The 19,516-nt window shown below is 37.5% G+C and overlaps 3 pseudogenes; 2 read left to right on the top strand and 1 right to left on the bottom strand.

Annotated features, from left to right (window-relative positions):
* Positions 1 to 2,428: 2,428 nt before the first annotated feature.
* Positions 2,429 to 5,875, bottom strand: LOC144257001 (E3 ubiquitin-protein ligase SH3RF1 pseudogene; annotated as a pseudogene).
* A 497-nt stretch (positions 5,876 to 6,372) lies between these two features.
* On the top strand, positions 6,373 to 12,315 carry LOC113196302 (melanoma inhibitory activity protein 2-like; annotated as a pseudogene).
* A 5,061-nt stretch (positions 12,316 to 17,376) lies between these two features.
* On the top strand, positions 17,377 to 19,124 carry LOC113196301 (protein lin-54 homolog pseudogene; annotated as a pseudogene).
* Positions 19,125 to 19,516: the final 392 nt, after the last annotated feature.

Here is a 19,516-nt window from a genome sequence, read left to right as displayed (position 1 = left end):
CCCAAAGAATATCCCCCCAAATTAAAGGCGAAATGTGACATCCAGTGGAAGTGTTTATCTTTGTGCCTAAGCAGAAGCTGTGTAAATGAATATTGCATTCCAGTGCAATTTTACATTTGGTTAACTACATTATCAATTTGAGGAAAATATTATTTCTCTGTCCTTTAAATGTTATTTATTTTTTAAGGTTGAACATCAAATTTTAATCTTGAAACATTTTATCTAGTCCTCAAATTATTAACATAAAAAGGAATGATAAATTATGATTTTATTATTGCCACATCGCTGTGTAACAAGCCCTTCTTACAAAATTCATCTACTGTCTCTAAAAACCCAACAGAAAATCCATACATGGTATTATCTAATGATCTATTAACAGAAGAAATTTTAACCAAATTTATACTAGGACACTTAACAGAAGTACTTCAATCATATAGCTTAAAATATGAAACAAAGACAGGTGAAAATTAACTCAACCTGTAGTAGTCTTTTTACCTTTTAAAATTTTTATAAACTACACTAATTTCCCAAAATAAAGAATATTAGGACACTTTGGTGTCAACTTACACAGATGAAAGCTGGCATCAGATTTTTTGCCTAACTTGTTTATTTCACCAAACTTCCTATATTACATGGATATCCCAGTATTTTTTTAATTCAACACACAGAAACATAATGTACAGTGTTTTATAAAATTAATGGTTAACATAGGAATGATTTTCTTTTCAACCACATTCTACATTTTCTTTTTTTAGTTGTTGATAGATCTGTATTTTATATTTTTATATGTGGTGCTGAGAATTGAACCCAGTGCCTCATACATGGCAGGCAAGTTCACTACCACTGAGTCACAGCCCCAGCCCCACATTCTACATCTTTCTAAGATAATGAACCCTCTTGCTATTAGAAGAAGTCTTTTCAGTCCATGTTTCTATTTCCAAGCATTAATTCATAAGTTTTTTTTTTTTTAAGTTTGTTGTTTCAGTACTTAGTTCCCATGGGAAAACTGTGATAACTACCTCACTACTGGGCTGCTTTCCCTCATCTTGTTCTCAGGACTCCCCAAACCCATGACTGTATGGCACCATAATGAAACTGATGGAAGAGGCTGATGACAAAGAATGGATATAAATATAAAAAGGTAGGCTCAGCTGGATACTGCCACAATTGTAAGGTGTGGGCACACTGGCTCCCTCCAAGCCTTCCAGAGCCTTCAGGAACAGCTCCTGGATAAACTCTTCCTTTCCTTCTGTCTGCTGAGAGAACACAAAGAGCATTTTCATTCATGACTCCTGTGATGGCTGATGAACACTTTAGCCTGAGGGGTAGAAAACGTAATCAGCAGACCTTGGTCAGGAGTGGCTTTGGGGTAGAGAATGCTGTTTATTTTACGTCTCCTGCATTGGCCAATTCTGAATGCAAACTAACCTCAGCAGAAAACTGCAATGAAATATATACATCACAGACATCCATGTTACTGTGGAACTTGGCAACACATGCAAGATGGTGAAAGAAGAGCCACAATGGATGAATGCAAATTTTTCAAGTGTTTCTTCAGCCTTTGACCTGAACACAAGTGCATCACTTACCACCACATCTCCCAAATGTATCCTGGACATGCAGATTGTGTGGTAAAAATGGAAATTACATTTCATAGCCATTCTCAGACAACAAGTACAACATCAAAGTTGCCTACTTTCCAACCAGTGAGTTGAGCTGCTTCTGTTATAAAACTAAATATTATTTCTGAATACATTTCTAGTCAATGCTTGTGCTTTGTTTTCCTATCACTTCATTGGTTTCATTCTGGGGAAATTAAAAACCCATAAAATTAAATTGAGGATTAAAGTTTTCAGGTTGACTCCTGATAAAAATAGAAAGAAAGAATCAGTAACTTTTCTTCTTTTTGAGTTTTTCTCCCTACCACAGGCTCTTACTGATATGGACTCAGTTGTATGTTTCATTTCCCAAAGAGGAAAACCCAAATTAGAGAACCAATAGTTCTGTCTTAAGGAAGCAAAATGTAATGATGAGCAGGGGTGAGGGGGAGATGATGCATTCTACAGCAAAATTAATCTCTTGCTTTAAACAGGAGATAATCCAGCTTCTCCTTGGCTCTCATTTCATAAATTAATTTCTTAAAATCATAATCCAAAGAGTTTATTACAAGAAAATTTCAGTTTTAAAAGAAGCAAATACATTAGTTATGCCTTGTGAACAATTGTCCATTTCAGTGATAATTGTCCATTTCGTTATTCATCAAAAAAGGGGGTTATTGCTCAGCACAAGACACACCTTACGATCCCAACTGAGTGGGACACCTGCTTTGCTCTGCTGGCTGGTGTGGCTGTGCTGAGGCTCAGGAGCCACACACCAACGCTTTGGTGAGCTCCTGACCTTCTGGAAGTACACACATGTGCTCTTTCCATCAGAATGCTTTGTGCTCTTCATTTGTGTGATGTGATTTTAAGTCTTCCCAGTGCTTGTGTCCTCTGATGTTTTCCACAAAGTCTCCTGGGAAAAGCCCAGTTTTTATATTGTGTTTTAATGTGCCTTTGAACTGGCCATCCTCTCACTTTTTATGAACAAACATAATATCTCCTTTAAGTTCTCAAGTTCTGCCTTACTCTGGGGAGGATAGGAAACTTCCACCTAGTGCCTTTTGCAAACAACAGGCTAGACTCATTCATGACAGGACCCAGCGAGGAACATGCCTGATGAGGAGGTGGAGCAATGGGGACTGCAAAGTCCAGGGAACTAATCTTCAGATGGAAAGCTTCTTGGTTCAGGACTATTCCTGCAGGTGCTGGAATGGCTGGGTCATTTCCGTCCATGGGGCAGGAGCTGGCCCTGCCATGGCCTTCCCCAAGTGGTATCTCAGGACCCATGGCCTGCCCTAGGGGCAACTTGCCACCACTTAGCCCCACTTCCACTTCAGAAACACTAAAGGGGATACTTGGGGCTTCCATTTGGTGGAGGCACCAAAAAGCAACTTCAGTAAACCCTGTTTTTCTATTTTACTGTCCTTGTCCAGTTTGCTTGCTGAACTGCTCCCATGAGCTGATGAAGAACCATCTGGAGTTGTGGGAAGTCACTGTCTGGCCACTGGGCTTGGTTTCATGAGAGGCAGCATTGATACTTGGGGAGGTCAACGAAGTGGCTGAAGCACAGGCCAGGGAGGCACCAGCTTGAAACTGGCAGCAGCAGCATGGGTAGCAGAGCCTGCCATTGGTGGCAGACACTGTGGGGAGGCCAGCAAATGGTGGGGCAGGCCCACAGATGCAGGTAGCAGTCTGTACCTGGATGGGCATCAGTGCTGCTGTGGGGTATTCTTGATTATGTGCTTCAATTGCCCTCACTGCATTGCGGGCCTGATTGACTGTCATCTGCCCAGGCATATGCAATAAGACCTTAGTCTAAGGACTTATTTGGTTGTGAGCTGCTGACACTACAGCTATAGGGACAACTCTGGGTGTCTCAGCCACACCATTTCTCTGGAGCTTCTGGACAGGCCCTCCTGCAGTGAAAAGACTGACCTTTGTCATCTCCTAACTTGTCTGACCCACAGTAGACATAGAAACTTTAACTTGGGTAGCATTTGTCACTCTCCTTGTGACAGATGCCATGTAATTGCCAAGGAAAACCCCAATCTCAGTGGTATGCATTGATATTCCTAAAAACATCTCCCCTATTCCCAGTTCTAGCTCATCTTCTTTCTGGGAGTGTATTGGTGGATGCCACATACACACTGGGGTGAGTCTGAATCCAAAAATGTGCAATCTGTACAGTGGATCCTGCCATGGGTCTGGGCCCCATTTCAGCGGCAGCAACAGAAGCAGTAGCACCTGGTGGTGTGAAGGTGAGGACAATAGCAGCCGGGAGATGGGGTGATGGAAGGGAAGGATTCATAGTTCCAAGGGCAGCTGGGTAGGGGACATCCAATGGGAAAGTGAATGAGGAGCCAGTTGTCGCTGAGCTGCTTGGGAATGAGATCACTGTTAACTCAGTGGTACTCATATGAACTTGAGAAAGGACACTGCAGGAAGCCCAGACATTTCACTGATCCTCCCAAAAGCTATGGGGTTGCTGGTGCTGATGAGGACAAGAGGGCTGATCTCCATGGAGTGGCAGTTCTGGGTTGCCTGGGAAGACTTGTTTGCCATGGTGAGCAAAGAAAAGGAGTGCCACTTTTTGGTGTTCTCCTTGGTGTCAGAGAGCTTTGGGACAGTGCTGCTCTGGGCTGTTGCTGAGGAACATTCTCCAGCATCAACTCCTGGCATGGGAGGCTTGTCCCATTCCATCAGCTGTTTACCAGCTGAGTTAAACTCAGTGTGGGAAATAGGAAATATTCCTACTTTGTCTGCAACATTCCTTCAGCCCAGTTTTCATCCACTCTGTGGATCATAGTCAGAAAAACATCCTTTGCAAACAGAAGGCAATCTTTGTCCACTTCCTTGTCTTTTACTTCAAAGTCATAAAGTGCTTTGCACTGAGGTGGGGGTTGGGGTAATAGTTGAATAATCTTCTAAATGTTGGTGGGGAAGAGCCATGGATCCTGCTGACTTCCCCCTGTTACCAGTTTTCATCAACTTGTTGCAAAATGATGATGCCATTTTGGTGAACTTAAAGTCATCAGGTTCCAACCATTTGACCCAGCTATTGCACTTCTCAGACTATTCCCTGAAGACCTTAAAAGAGCATACTATAGGGATACTGCTACATTGATGTTCATAGCAGCACAATTCACAATAGCTAGACTGTGGAACCAACCTAGATGCCCTTCAATGGATGAATGGATTAAAAAATGTGGCATTTATACATAATGGAGTATTACTCAGCACTAAAAAATGACAAAATCATGGCATTTGCAGAGAAATAGATGGCATTAGAGCAGATTATGCTAAGTGAAGCTAGCCAATCCCTAAAAAACAAATGCCAAATGTCTTATTTGATATAAGGAGAGCAACTAAGAACAGAGCAGGGAGAAAGAGCATGAGAAAAAGATTAACATTAAACAGGGATGAGAGGTGGGAGGGAAAGGGAGAGAAAAGGGAAATTGCATGGAAATGGAAGGAGACCCTCATTGTTATACAAAATTACATATAAGAGGATATGAGGGGAAAGGGGAAAAAACAAGGGAGAGAAATGAATTACAGTAGATGGGGTAGAGAGAGAAGATGGAAGGGGAAGGGGGAGGGGGATAGTAGAGGATAGGAAAGGTAGCAGAATACAACAGTCACTAGTATGGCAATATGTAAATCAATGGAAGTGTAACTGATGTGATTCTGCAATCTGTGTACGGGGTAAAAATGGGAGTTCATAACCCACTTGAATCAAATGTACGAAATATGATATGTCAAGAGCTATGTAATGTTTTGAACAACCAATAATAAAAAAAGATGTTAAAAAATTAAAAAAAATAAAAATAAAAAAATAAAGTCATCAGGTTCCTTTTCCTCATAGTTATATAATGCTTTGGCACATGGTAACTGAGGTGTACCCCTCACTGGAGGGCTACAGGCTTGTACCCAAGGCTGCTGTCCACACTGGGAACCCTGTAGATCTTTTGTGCTACAAGTAGTCATAGTGCTGCCCTGAGCCATGAATGCATTTGTGCAATTGGTCTCACTGCCACCACCAGGGATAGGTTTCTCTGCTTGATGCTATCCAGAAGCCTGACCAGCAGGATGTTACTGGGAAGCTCCTCGACACCCAAGCCAACAAGGGTCCACTCAGAACAACTGAGGGAACCTAAGATCCCCAGCAAACATCATTTGCAAATCTTGTGCTGGCAAGATAAGTCTTTTGAAGAAGCATCCAGGTGTTCTAGACACACAGGACACTCCAAAAGATCCAAGAAGGCAGATTCATCCATCTTGATCTACTGTACTGAGAAAGAATCTTCAGAAATGTTCATAGTTGTGTGAAGCTCTTAAAATGATTGGTGTAACATCCATTTCTGACTTTGCTCTTGCACCTTGGCTGCTCCTCTTTGTTTGTGGTCCCTTGTGCAGCCCAGCCTTGGCCACTGTTAGCTCTGTCTCTGATGCCACAGTTTCCCCAAGACCCCTCTATGCTACCACCCCTCACATGCACACACATAAAATATGCCACTTCCTCCCACTTTACCAGCCTTAAATGTTATTTTTTAAATCAACAGAATGCTACCGGTTTGAAATCAATGTGTAAGAGTTTGAATAATCCAACTTTCAAGCCTGGCTTGATTATTTTGTGACTGTGTTACTCTAGAAAAGTGACCTAACTTCTTTGTTTTCTTATTCTCTGGTGGTAGTAATAGTCCCTGTTATAGAGAACAACAGGAACTACAGACAAAGCTCCAGTGCAGTGTGTGTCAGGATATACACTCCAGCCATGGCAGCTATTGTTACCCAGAGTTTAAGAGTGTATCAAACAAGAGCAGTAATGACAGTGTCTAGTGGTGATGGGCAGCTGACAGTGCAGCTCGAGCAAGCACCATCACTCTTTCTGTGACAGCAGCTGGAGGACACCAAGGTACATGGGGCCTGGATGCTTGACACTGGTAACATACTTATGGCTCTCCCTCTTTCCTTGCAGAATGTCCCCCAGGACCTGTCCATCTGCACCTTTCTGCTAGAGCAGTTCCTCTTGGTGAGAACCCTGCAGGAGATGCTGGCTAACATAATGGAGAAGTTGGAAGGGGCAAGTACACTTTAGACTGGAGTATTTTAGTGTGCTCAGCTGCTGTGGGATGGTGGCTCTTACAGGTATTGGAAATCTTGTTTACAGAGATAAGTCAATGTCTTTCACCTGTGACTCCCTTTGGGTTGACCTTCTGCTTTACCCAGCACCCCATCATATCTTTAATTTGAATAAAGAAATCCAAGTGCAATGTGATCTGTGTGGCTGTCTCTTGTGCTCATGGAAACAGCCTTTCTTGGGCATCTGTGTGCCTCCCTGTGTCTTCAGAGCTCCAACTGTTCCTGTTTTAACCAATTGTTTTGTGCATATTTCTTTCTTCAAATATAGATATTTTCCCTCAAAAGTCTATCTGGTATTTTAATTATTTTCCATGAGATATGCTCTTATTTACTGGGCTAGTCCTAACCAATTCATACAATTTAGAGTTAAGCAGGAGGATAAATGGTCACCTTTTTGTGTCTTCTCTAAATTTTTTAGGGGCATTTTAAGTGCTGCACTATTGTGTACTTTAATAAACAGAGTATTTCCAGGAATAGAACCAAAATTTTTCTTTTTTCAATAATTATCTGTGTATTGCTATTATTGTTGAATTATTATTCTAGTTGAGATCAGAAAAGAGATTAATAATACATGGTTCCAAAAACTGAATGATTAATTGTGTTGTAACATATAGTTTTGCACCATCCATGTACAAATCTTATAGCTCTACAGTTTAAAAAATTTTAGCATCACAGCTTAGGACTTTAATCAGGTGGTGAATGAATTCTAAATTAAATTTTAACGTGCATAATTTGATGAAAATCTACTATAGGAAAGAGTTGTATTTTACGGAGCTGGATCTTACTTTCAGATGCTAGTATTTCTTAGGAAGAAAACACTTCAAATAGCTCAAGGAAAAGTGTATAAAAGATTTTAGGGGTGAGAAAGATTCTTATTTAAGCAGTTTTGATGATACCCAGGAGTGATATTCAAAATATTTTCCAACTGCTTTGGCATAAGTACCAGTGAATAAAAGTGGCTCCCAGCCACAGTTCTGGAGGTTGGGTGGTCTGAGTAATTTGTGTGGTGTTTGTGGAGGACCCCTAGGGAGGTCCAGTGATGTTTACCAAGAGGGATAGTTATTTTCCATTGTAACAATCATTTTAATCATGAGAGCATTTACTGGTTATATTTGATCCATGGATGCTGCTGGGACTCCTAAGAATCATCTTTCAGACTCCCTAGATACCCATATCATCTCTCCTTGAGTCTTCTGTTGTCTCCTTAAAACTCCTTATGGTACTATGATAGTGAATCCTTTTGTCAAGCAAATTGGCATCTCTCAGTTAATAAATATGCACAGTAGCTTCTCTGAAATGAAGATTCCCATTTCTTAGGATAACATGTGTCTGAAAGGAAACATTAATCTTTTTTTTGGAAGGGGGGTACCAGGAATTGAACTCAAGGGCACTTAACCACCAAGCCACATTCCCAGCCCTAATTTGTATTTTATTTAGAGACAGGGTCTCACTGAGTTGCTCAGCACCTTGCTTTTTTCTGAAGCTGGCTTTCAACTCACAATCCTTCTATTTTAGCCTTCTGAGCTGCTGGGATTAGAGGCACACACCATCACACCCAGGTTACAATTTTTTAAATATAGGACGCTACTGATTCCCTACAACACAATGCTTGCATTTTCCAAAGAAAAATTGTTCAGTACTAGAATTTTGGTAGGAAATGAAATTACAAGTTGTGGGAAAGTGCATGGATAGCTGTTTCTGAACTTTGGAAATGTTTCAGAAGCACATGGGGTACTGCATGTGTCATCATCATCTCTGGTGATCTAGAGAATGATGACATGAATGGTGCAAAACTTTCTCACATTTAAATAAGTGGTTATACCAGGTGCCCATGTCGCAGAGTGGAAAGCCTCAAAGGTAATTTCCCAGATTTCACTTTTTAGCTGGGTGTGGTTTAATATCTTATTACTATTTGATATGCTATCAAAGTTTCTTTGCCGTTTCAAAATCCAATAATCCTTCAAAGAAAAATGATTTTTAAATGATTTTCCCCTATTTAAAAATGGGAAAAGGAGAGTGGGAAGGAATGGAACAGCATTTGTTGTCTCTTCTGTCTGTTTAATGATGAGAATAACTCTATTAGTGAATATTATTATAACTATTACTAAAGTGTTATTGACGCTGGTCAGATGAGGAAAGGGCTCAGGAAGTTGATTTGAAAGTAAGTAGCTTGATACAGCTGCAGTAGATGCAAAGAAGCTACTCTCATTTTGTGACTTTTACGTCCAAACAGAAACAGCTCTGGAAAGTAAAGAGGAATCTGCAGCCTGGTTTTTGTGAGTTTTACTTAATGGCTAACTGCTTCTATTGGGGTTTGGAACTGAAGACAATTGGTTTGAGTCCCAGATCTGTTGCTTTTTGGTGGTATGCCTTGACCAGTAATCTCTCTGAAACTTAGTATGATTTGTGTTGCTATAATTGAATACCGCCCTTGGTAAATTATAGAGAAAAGACATTTCTTTATCTCACAGCTCTGGAAGTTCAAGAGCATGGCACTGGCATCTGCTGAGTCCTACTGGGTCATAAGGTGGTAGAAGATAACACATGGTTTTATGGTTTGAATCTGAAATGTCCCCTGAAGGGCTTGGGGATTTTTTTGTTTGTTTTGTTTTGTTTTGTTTTGAGGCAGGGGCTAAATTGCTTAGGGCCTGGCTGAATTGCTGAGGCTGCCCTTGAACTTGTGATACTCTTGCCTCTGCCTCCTAAGTGACTAGGATTACAGGTGTGTGATACCATGCCCAGTTGAAAATTTGATTGACACATTGTGAAATACTCAAACTAATTAACATTCTTAACCTCACATAATTATATTTGTCAAAAAGTTTCTAAACTTTCATACTCTATCGAACAGGATGTGTTTTAGTTAACATTGATACAGCTCTGGCCATAGAATTATAATCATTCTAATTATACATGGTGGCATAATGCCTTTGAACTTCTCATGTATTTAGAGATATTTAGAAAAGCAGTGATTTCTAGTGAGCTCTTTTCTTCAAACATTAAATCTGGCTTATTAACAATTAAGCATAACTAGGAAGAAAAAAATTTGGATGTCCTTTATTTACATCAAGCAATAAACTATTTATCTGAACAAAAACATAATTCACCTTCAGAAGCTAAATCCATTTCAAAGAGTCATATCATGTTCTTTTGTTTTCTATACATTTGTAACGACCAGCCTACTTAGAAGTTTTTACATTCTATGAGAAGTCAAAATAAAATAACGTCTGAAAAAAGATTTTGAAGACTCTTAAATAGTAATCTAGAAAAACTGACATGAAAAACATCTGAAGTTTTAAGCTTCTTTTTAGAAACATTACATATGCTGTACTTTTTAAAAGGAACTTGTCATAACTGTTTGTGCCCATGTTAGAAACTCTTCTAAAATTACTGTTAAAATAGTCTAACAGGATAGTTTTCCCTATAGAAACAATTCATATTACTTCTATAGAAAGTGTCTACAGGGCTGGGAATGAAGCTTAGTGGTAGAAAGGAAGGAAGGAAGGAAAAAGAGAGGGGACAGGAGGGATGAGTCACTGAAACAAAAGGGCAAGTGGTATAAATATAAATATATGACATACTAGCTTTAGAATTTTAGTTACATCAAACTGGGTGATATTATGAGTGTATAGAATGGCACATAATAAGTTCTGCCTTGGCCTGGCCTAAACCATTGGGTGGGTGACCTGGAGAGGACTCCTCTCTGGCTTGATTGGGACAGGCTTGAACCTGTGCTGCTTCAGGATGCACAGCATAGTGAAGGGGCCACAACTTCCCTGACAGGCAGTGTGAGTGTTCTAGGCCCCTAGGAGCCCATGACCAGAGTTCCCCATGCCCATGCCCAAAGCCCCTCCCCCCCCCACTGGCTGGTTCACAATGGTCTGCTCTGTTGCCTGGTGCAGGTTTGTTCTTGACCAAAGGCCTGAGTGTCCACAGTCTGTTTTGGAATGGCTAGGCGTGGTGTAGTTGTGGAGGGAATAGCCAAAGTAACCTTAGTGTGATGAAGGTGCAACAGCTGCTCCTCATCCCTACATGGGGGTGGTCCTGGAAGAAGTAAGCAGGGTTGTGGTGTGCATTGTCTGAAGACATGGAAACACACCCTAGTCCTTATGGCTGGCTGTGGGAGTTGGTGATATGTACAGCTATTGAATTTTTTGTTGTTCTCTTATTTTTGTGGAGAAGTCAGTCTGTGAGAAGCGGGTGTTACATGAGAAGTAAAGAAAAGTTTGCTCTAAAACTTTCTGGACTAATTGAAGAAAAATGTGAACTACTTGAAAAAGTTAGCCTTGTTCAAAAACACTATGAAGGCTTAGAGTCATCTTTAAAGGATGCCATTTTGGTGAAGAAGTCAATAGAAGCAGAAAATTTGGAAGCAATATATGAAAACCTGGATAGGTCCATATCTAAACTTGAGGATGAGATACTCCTTCTAGAAAAAGAGGTGAAAGAAGAGAAAACTAAGCAGTCTCAACAGAATGAATTAATGGTGGATATATCAAAAAGGATTAAGTTCCTAGAAGATGAATCAGAATCCCTCAGTTCACAAATACTGGAAGCTAAAACAGCCTTGAGACTATTTCAAATGAATGAAGAAGAAATTACAGTAGCAATAAAAGCAGCTTTGAATGAAAATTCTCAACTTCAGGAAAGTCAGAAACAGCTTTTATATGAAGCTGAAGTATGGAAAGAAAAAGTGAATGGCCTTAATAAACAGAAAGCAATACTTGAAGACTCCAAAGTACATGTAGAACAAGTTCTAAGAGATAAAGAAAATCACATTAAGTCTCTGACTGAACACTTACTGCAGATGGAAGATTGGGCTTCTGTGTTTGGAGAAGTCCTAACAGATTATGGTAACTTGGAATTGGAAATGAAGAGTGTTGGTGCTCACTTAGAGGATTAGCCAAAAGGAACTTTGAAGAAACAGTTTTATACTGCTAATCTAAAGACCTCTTTTAAAACCTTACAAGGAGAAAGAAATCAAATTTTTACTTTATTTTCTGAATTAATTGAGTCAAAGGAAGACCTTATAGAACATATTAAAAATCTTAAGACAGAACAAGCATCTTTGCAGTCAAAAAATACACAATTTAAGTATCAGCAGAAACTCAAAGTCATGATTGAACTACATCAAGAAAATGTAATGAAACTCCAAAGGAAATTAATAGGAGAGGAAAACTACTGGATAGAGTGAGAAGAGGAACTTTCCAAAATGGAGAAAAAGATCAGCCATGCAACTGAAAAACTGGAGACCTATAGAAAACAAGTCAAAGACCTTGAAGAATTGGAGAGAACCATTCATTCTTATCAGGGGCTGATTATGTACTGTGAGAAGAAAGCACATGATAATGAGTTGGTAGCTCAGAGTGCTGAAAGATACCTCAATGATTTAAGGAAACAAAATGCTCATGACAGACAAAACTTAACGGAAAATGAGTTTGAATTTAAACTTGTAGGAAAAGATCCTTCTACAATCAGAAGTCCAATGTTTCCAGTGGATCCAAGGAGTCAGTTCATGAGAAGAGGACCGTTTTTTCCTCCACCTCCTCCAAGAAACATGTATGGAACATCTTGAGAATATTTTCCACCGGGCCCACCACCCCCTCCATTCCCAATGGGACTGTGGTGTTTTCCTCATTATCTTCCCCCAAAAGCTGAATTTCCCCCTCCTCGCTCCCCTGCCTTCTGAAAGTACAAGTGAGTTCCCTTCAGGGTTGATTCCACCTTCAAATGAGCCTGCTACTGAACATCCATAAGCACAACAAGAAACAAGAAACCTGACAATAGTTTTTATCTGTCTTCAAAAGTAATATATCTCTTATTTTTAGTTTAACTAACTGCTTTTATTCAAGTGATTATACTTTTGCTCCAATTGAAGCTTAACAGAATTACAATTCTTAGAATAATATTTTATAAATAAAGATGGTTTAAATATGAATCTTATGAGTAAATTATTTCCATTTTATTTTATTCTGGATAGTGTTACTTAATTTCATTAATTTACTATTACATAAGCAAAAGTTGGAATATTATATATATAATCTTGCAGTCAGGGATATTTTAAAATCTAAACAAAGCGTGTGCCTTGATACAATTAAATGTACTTATTATGATTGTAGTAAATGTAAAATAACTTTATGCTTAATGAAAGATTTTAATTGATTTCAAGTCTTGTTTGGCATTGATGATGATAATAAAAATCAGCTAGATTTTCCATAAAAGAAGAATAACTAAAGCATATTAAGAGTAAAAAAGAAAACACAACTATGTTATGTAAACAGTAGATTTCAAATATAAAAAAAATTCTAGTTCCTGGAAAACTTTTTGAAATTGAAAACCACATTTTAAGTTGACTCAGTCCACATTGTTCCTTATACCCTTTATTTTATGCCCATTTTCATAAAATTAAGAATTGTATTCTGCTTTGAGCTAAGTCCCCTTTTTTATTTTTGTATTAAGAGGCATGTCTTAAGGGTATGATGTGCTCATTCAATGAAGACTTGTTTTGTAGAAAGGGGAACTCCATAGGTTAAATTATATTCCAATGAGTACAAAATTGTGCAAAAGCACAGGTTATATATGCAGGGACTTATCTGCTTTAAATATGTAGGCTTGCCCATTGTGGCAAAGCAGAGTAATAAAGGAGAAATGTAAGCAGATACATTTTTAGATTAATAGGTGGTAGCCCAGGTAAACCCAGAATGAGTATCAGTGGAAATATGAAGAAAGAAGTAAGGATGAAAAGGAGGGAAATGGGGAACATGCATTTGCCAAAGTGCATTAGAATGTAGGCCTCATGGATTTTCAGATTCCCATATAGGGACCAGGAAGGGTGTACAACGAGAACAGTTAATGATAATGGCACAAGCTTGTTGGGAAGAAATGGAAAAATCTTCTTTAGTGATTGTGCATTTTGATGGAAAAAAAATCCATGAGGTTTTACAGCATCTAAAAATAAAAGATAAAGGGATCTCACAGCTATATCTGTGTGGGCATTATTCTCTGTCAGAGGTCCAGGAATTTTGGTGTGGCTGTGCATATGAGCAAGGAAGATGGGGGATATATGATGATGTGAAAAAGTTTGAAAGGTTAAAAAAAGAGATAGTAAATTGGAATCCAAAAGAGGGGATAACACAGCTACAGAAATATAAGGAACAGGTTTAGCCATATAAAGAATTTGTAACAATGTTGAAAGTAGTAGAAAATAATCTCAGTGCCAGGATGATGTTGGTTAATTCAGCTTGCTGTGGAGAGATTTGAGGCAGGATTCTGTCGTTTCTTGAACAATTGGAAAGAAAAAGGAGAAGTAGTTGGGCGTCAGTTGTAATTTCTAATTTATTTAAGAAACCATATCAATGATGATTTATCCCAATTATTTTAAATTTAATTTACTTATTTTAATCATAAAATAAGAACATCAGAAAATGTGATTAGCAATATTAATTATCTCTTCTCTGTTAAAAAATTTTTGAAGCAATGGATGTTATATTACATTTTAGACATTTTTTAGAAATAAATATTTTACTGTCTGGCCATCTAGAAAAATTTGTGAGTTAGAATTTTAAAGACATCTATATTTTTATTCAATTAATTGATTTTTGAATTGAATTATTTGGCTCCATTTACTTGTTTAAATTTTAATTCATGAGTGCTAATTTGTTTAAATGCCAGTTTGATACCAAGTACATAATATATAAACGACAGGCCTGTATAATTGGAAATGCCAGGTATAAAATCTAATAGCCATGATGTACACTTAAATCAAAGGTTTTAGATAGCTAACTATTTGTCCCTGATAGTTATCAGATTTATTCACATCATCACCATGATTATATTCTCCTAAGCATTTATTAAAAGAAATTTTTTTAATGTATTTTAGGGTTAACTGGAGAAATTGGCCTTTGGACAAAGAACGTAAAAACCTTTAGCGTTAGATAAAATAAGATTTATCAGAAAAATGCATTAATTATCATAGAATATTAAAAAACTTAAATAGCCACAATACTAACTTTTTCATCAGATTAGAGTATACTTTTAGCTCAGATACAAGTCAGTTCAGATATAATAATGTGGAAACCTGTGAAATTCTCAAAAAAACAAAAAAAAATTTTTAAAGAAAGCTTATATATTTGGTATCGATTTTTGTCTTTCTTTCCTGTAACATTAGGGAGGAACTAGTTAAAAAGCCAGCTGAAAACAGATAAGATAGCCAGCCAAGCAGTTTGGATTTAAAAAGACACTTTTTCTTATTGTTTTGGAGAGCCGCCTCAGAAAAGAGGCTAAATTCTAATTCAAACAAAAGAGAGCTTTATTTACCTGGCCAGGGACTGTCTCCTACCTATAGAGACTGATGCTCTGTGAGAGAACCACAATTTCCTGGCCTGTCTCTTGGGAATTTAAGGATATGGAAAAAAAAAAAAAAAAAAAAAAAAAAAAAAAAAAAAAAAACCTCAGGGGCTTTTCTCAGCATCATGCAAGCAAGCAAATTACAGAGGCTAAAGAAATCAGGTTAGCTTAACCACATCTTGGATCTGAACAAGAGTTGGACAACCATATCCTAAGTTTCAGCTGAGTGGGGTTGATAATCTATTCTAAAGTCATGTAGACCCATGAATATACTCAAACCCAAGATGTAGCTCACCACGACCACCACCATATCCTGAGTTGGGTACATTCTGTGGGGTACAGGAAAACAATTTTTGAAAAAAGACATCTTTCATTTCAGTTTATCAGAAACAGCTCTTGTAACAGTTTTTTTATATATAGAAGGCAGCAAAATGGAGTCAAAAATCTTATATCTATAATCTATATTTTTTTACTAATCTATAACCTCTAACTTATACTCTTACTGACTTTTTTGATTAGTTTACACCACAACATTGTCTTAACTGGTTTTTTATAAGCCTAGTAAATCTTGTATGATCTTTAATTTATGTCTTAAATCTTGGTAAATATGTTTTGAGGGTTATTGAGATTAGTATTTTCAGTTAATTTTTTCCAATAGTTATGCCACTGGGAAAATTAGTATTATTATTATCATTATTATTATTATTAATCCCATCATTATTCATGACTGATAATTCCCTTCTTTATATTTACTGTGATGCCTTTTAATTTGTACAGTAAATTCACTCCCATTCTCACACTGTTACTGTGCACTAAGTATTCTGTCACACAAGCATGTCTGTTATTGTCAACTGCTGTATTTTAACGATCTGACATTTTAGAAATGTTCCAGTGTTTAGTAATAAGGAGGTCCTCCCTCATTGCTTTTTTTCCTTCTAGAAGTTGTTCATCCTCTTCCTGACTATTGATTCCCTTCATATGAAATTATTTGTGGTATTTGATTGTATTTATTAATTCTCATAAGTAGCCTACATGGGAGGGAGCTACTATATTATTAGTATCCATCCACTTGAATTTGTTAACTTGGAAATTTATGCATGAGCCATTTTAGCATATTCTGTGCTTTGAAGAATTATTACTTACAGTGAATTAGAAGTAAACATGTTTTCCTGAGTGTTTGGGCAAATTAATATAGCATTTAATTAGTATTTTAAGAGCTGTCCTGTTCTAAAACAGGAATTATTTAGAAAGTGGTAGATCATAGTCCTTTGTTGCCTTGTTTAAACTTTTTTTTAAAAATAATCAAATTTGCAAATAAAACATAAGGTCTTTCCTTGAATCAGGTCCACATGTGTTAGTGTGGAAGAGTGCTAAGATTACTAAATCTTCATTGTTCAACATCTGAGAAACAAGGGAGTTTTACCTGGTTAATAAAAAAAAAAAAAAAAAAAAAAAACACAGTAAAACCAGAAAATAGGGCCAATGTCTTAATAAATTACTGAACTTCCATTTGTGACTTCATTTGCTTAATTAAATTTATGGTAAATTTTTCAAAGTGATAATAGGAAGGATTTTGTAGACTCATGCAGTTTAAAATAGAAAGCACATTCAATATTCCAGTACACAGAGATGCTATTTAATTATTTATAATTTCTCTTATATCATTGCTGTACCACTGTGTCTTTATTTAGTACTTTTGAATTTTCCATTTTAAAATTACTCAGCCTGTACCTGAGAGCACTTAGGAGGAGACTACTCTGTTGGAAGTCCAGTGAGTCTATAGTTCTGCAATTTGAAAACACATGTAAGGAACTGGGGCAGTAACTCAGTGGTAAAGCACTTGTCTAGCACGTGTGAGATGCTGGGTTCGGTCTCAGCACCACATAAAGATAAATAAAATAAAGGCATGTTGTCCATCTACAACCACAAAAAAATTAAAGAAATAAAAAAATAAAATACACGTAAAGATGAAAAATGGTAAATAAAGGAAAAGTAGCATGCTAAATAATGAGAATACTAGTTATTAAACAGAAAGCAAGTCTACAAGTAACCAATGCAAAGCCTATGTCAGTAGGTATAAATGTTGGTTTATAGTTTAACAAATTCTAGTTAAATATTTGTTTCTTTCCCTTTCCACTTTCAAGGTTTAAACTGATTGCCTATTAAAATATAATTGATTTACCCACATGCAAATGTTTTAATTAAAGTGTACAGTGTGGCTTTCATTTAATTCTTTGTTAACTGGCATTTGGTTTACTTCTTTAACAAACTGTCTTTCTCCAAGGAATCCATGTATCGCAGGAGAATGATCATAGAGGTGGTGCCAGATGAGATTGCTAAGAAGCCTGGACCAACCTGTGGTCCAGTAATCATGAAGTTGATCTTTGCAAAACCAATTAATTGTAAAGCAGTTATAGGACAGACAATTCAAGTATCACATCAGTCATTGCAGGTAGGATTCTTTCACAGACTACCCCTGGAACTCCATCTGAGACCATAACAATATCTGAAAGTGGTGTTATTGCATCAACTTTTAATTCTACAATGCAAATGCCAAATAAAATAATCATCTCACCTTTGAAATCACCAAATAAGGCAATGAAATCAGCTGTTCAGACCATCACTGTTGGAGGAGTGAGCATATCACAATTTAAGACAAGTATTCCGGGGCTGGGATTGTGGCTCAGGTAGAGCACTCACCTAGCACACATAGGTCCCAGGGTTCAAGCCTCCAGCACTAAAAAAATAAATAAATAAAAACAAAGGTATTGTGTCTGACTACAACTAAAATATTTTTTTTAAAGTATTCCTCTGTAAACTGCTCCCAATCCCTCTGGAAATGCTGGCAAATGCCCAGCAGACTCAAGTACCTGGAAGGAAGTTTCATTATGTCTGATTGGTTACTGCCACAACAGTATCTTAACCCAAACAGTCAGAATCCCAGTACAAGCATTAAGCCTCTTTAGGAAGCAAAGCCAATACAATACAATACAATCTCAGTGCAGATGTCAGTTCCATTTGTCTAAGCTCAGGCTATCCAACAATTTGTCCCCAAATCCATCAATCCAGCTTCATAAATAGTAACTAACAGCCAACCACAACAATGACTTATTATGCCTTCCAGCCCACCGCCACAGATCCAGCCCAACCTCCCTAACCTGCCGCCAGGTACTGTCCTGGCACCAGCTCCAGGAACAGGGATTGTGGGTTATGCAGTGCTTCCAACTCAGTACATTACTCAGCTACAGCAGTCTTCATATGTGTGTATAGCAGTCAGCTCTAATGTTCTGGCACATCTGGTATCCAGACCCAGGCAAGTCTTCCATTCAATGGCATAATCCCATCGGTATCTGCCAGTTGGCCCAGAAAGCCCTGTAATTGTACAAAATCACTGTTTGAAATTATACTGTGATTGCTTTGTAAATGGCAAATTTTATAATGATTGCAGTTGTACTAATTGTTATAACAATTTAGAACATGAAAATGAAAGGCAAAAAAAAAAAAAGCAATAAAGGCATGCCTTGACAGAAATACAGAAGATTTTAAGCCTGAGATAGGGAAAGGAAAGGGGGAGAAGCATATTGATCTTATAGCAAGAGATGTAATTGCCAATGTCAGGATGTCTTAAATCCTACTGAGTGCTATGAGGCAAAAATAATGTGTTCCTCAATATGTAAATGTGTTGGCTGTAAGAATTTTGAAGAAAGCCCAGAATGAAAGGCATGGATGCATTTGGCAGGTGAAGCTAAAGTAAGAGTGCAGCAACAAACAGCAGGAAGACTAAATTATCTTCTCAGATTATTTCAGACTTGCTTACTAGGCCAACACTGGCTTTGAATAATGGAGGAGGAAAATTACGCTCATAACTAAGGAAGTAGGAATTGGCTTCACATCAAGGCAGAGCAGGCAGACAAGAAGAGAGAATCAAAGGCAGCAGCAGAGTGGATGATTCTTGAGGAATTGGGATGATGTCTGATGTGCATAATCAATCACTCTGTAGGAAAAGCAAAAAGTGATCCCCATACCATGAATTGCTAATTCTTGCACAAAACTGATAAATGGACCTGTACAATTACTGTGTTATAACTCAGTCCTTTTTAAAAAAAAATCTGAAATTATATTGAAAGAGAAAAAATTTTAAATGAGGAAATGAGAACAATTTAAATCTTAGTTAATTCCATGCCCCTTCTAAATTGGATTTTTATTTTTAAAATTTTTTCTTTACTGTATATAGATTCTTAATTTCCTTAAGTGCTTAAGAATCAGATGTCCTATTCTTCTAATTCTATTGAAAAAGAACATTTATAAATCTCTATAATATAATTTATAAAGTATGGAGTTGTATGACTTTGTTCAGTAGAAACAACCAAAGCAGCATTGGTATTGCCAAGTCATTCTTTGGTTCTAGATTTAGAATAAACACAGATAGA

This window comes from Urocitellus parryii, chromosome 9 (assembly GCF_045843805.1).
Source record: "Urocitellus parryii isolate mUroPar1 chromosome 9, mUroPar1.hap1, whole genome shotgun sequence".
In the NCBI taxonomy this organism is placed as follows: domain Eukaryota; kingdom Metazoa; phylum Chordata; class Mammalia; order Rodentia; family Sciuridae; genus Urocitellus; species Urocitellus parryii.
The sequence above is the reverse complement of the archived record's forward strand: the minus strand, read 5'-3'. Positions and strand labels throughout refer to the sequence as shown.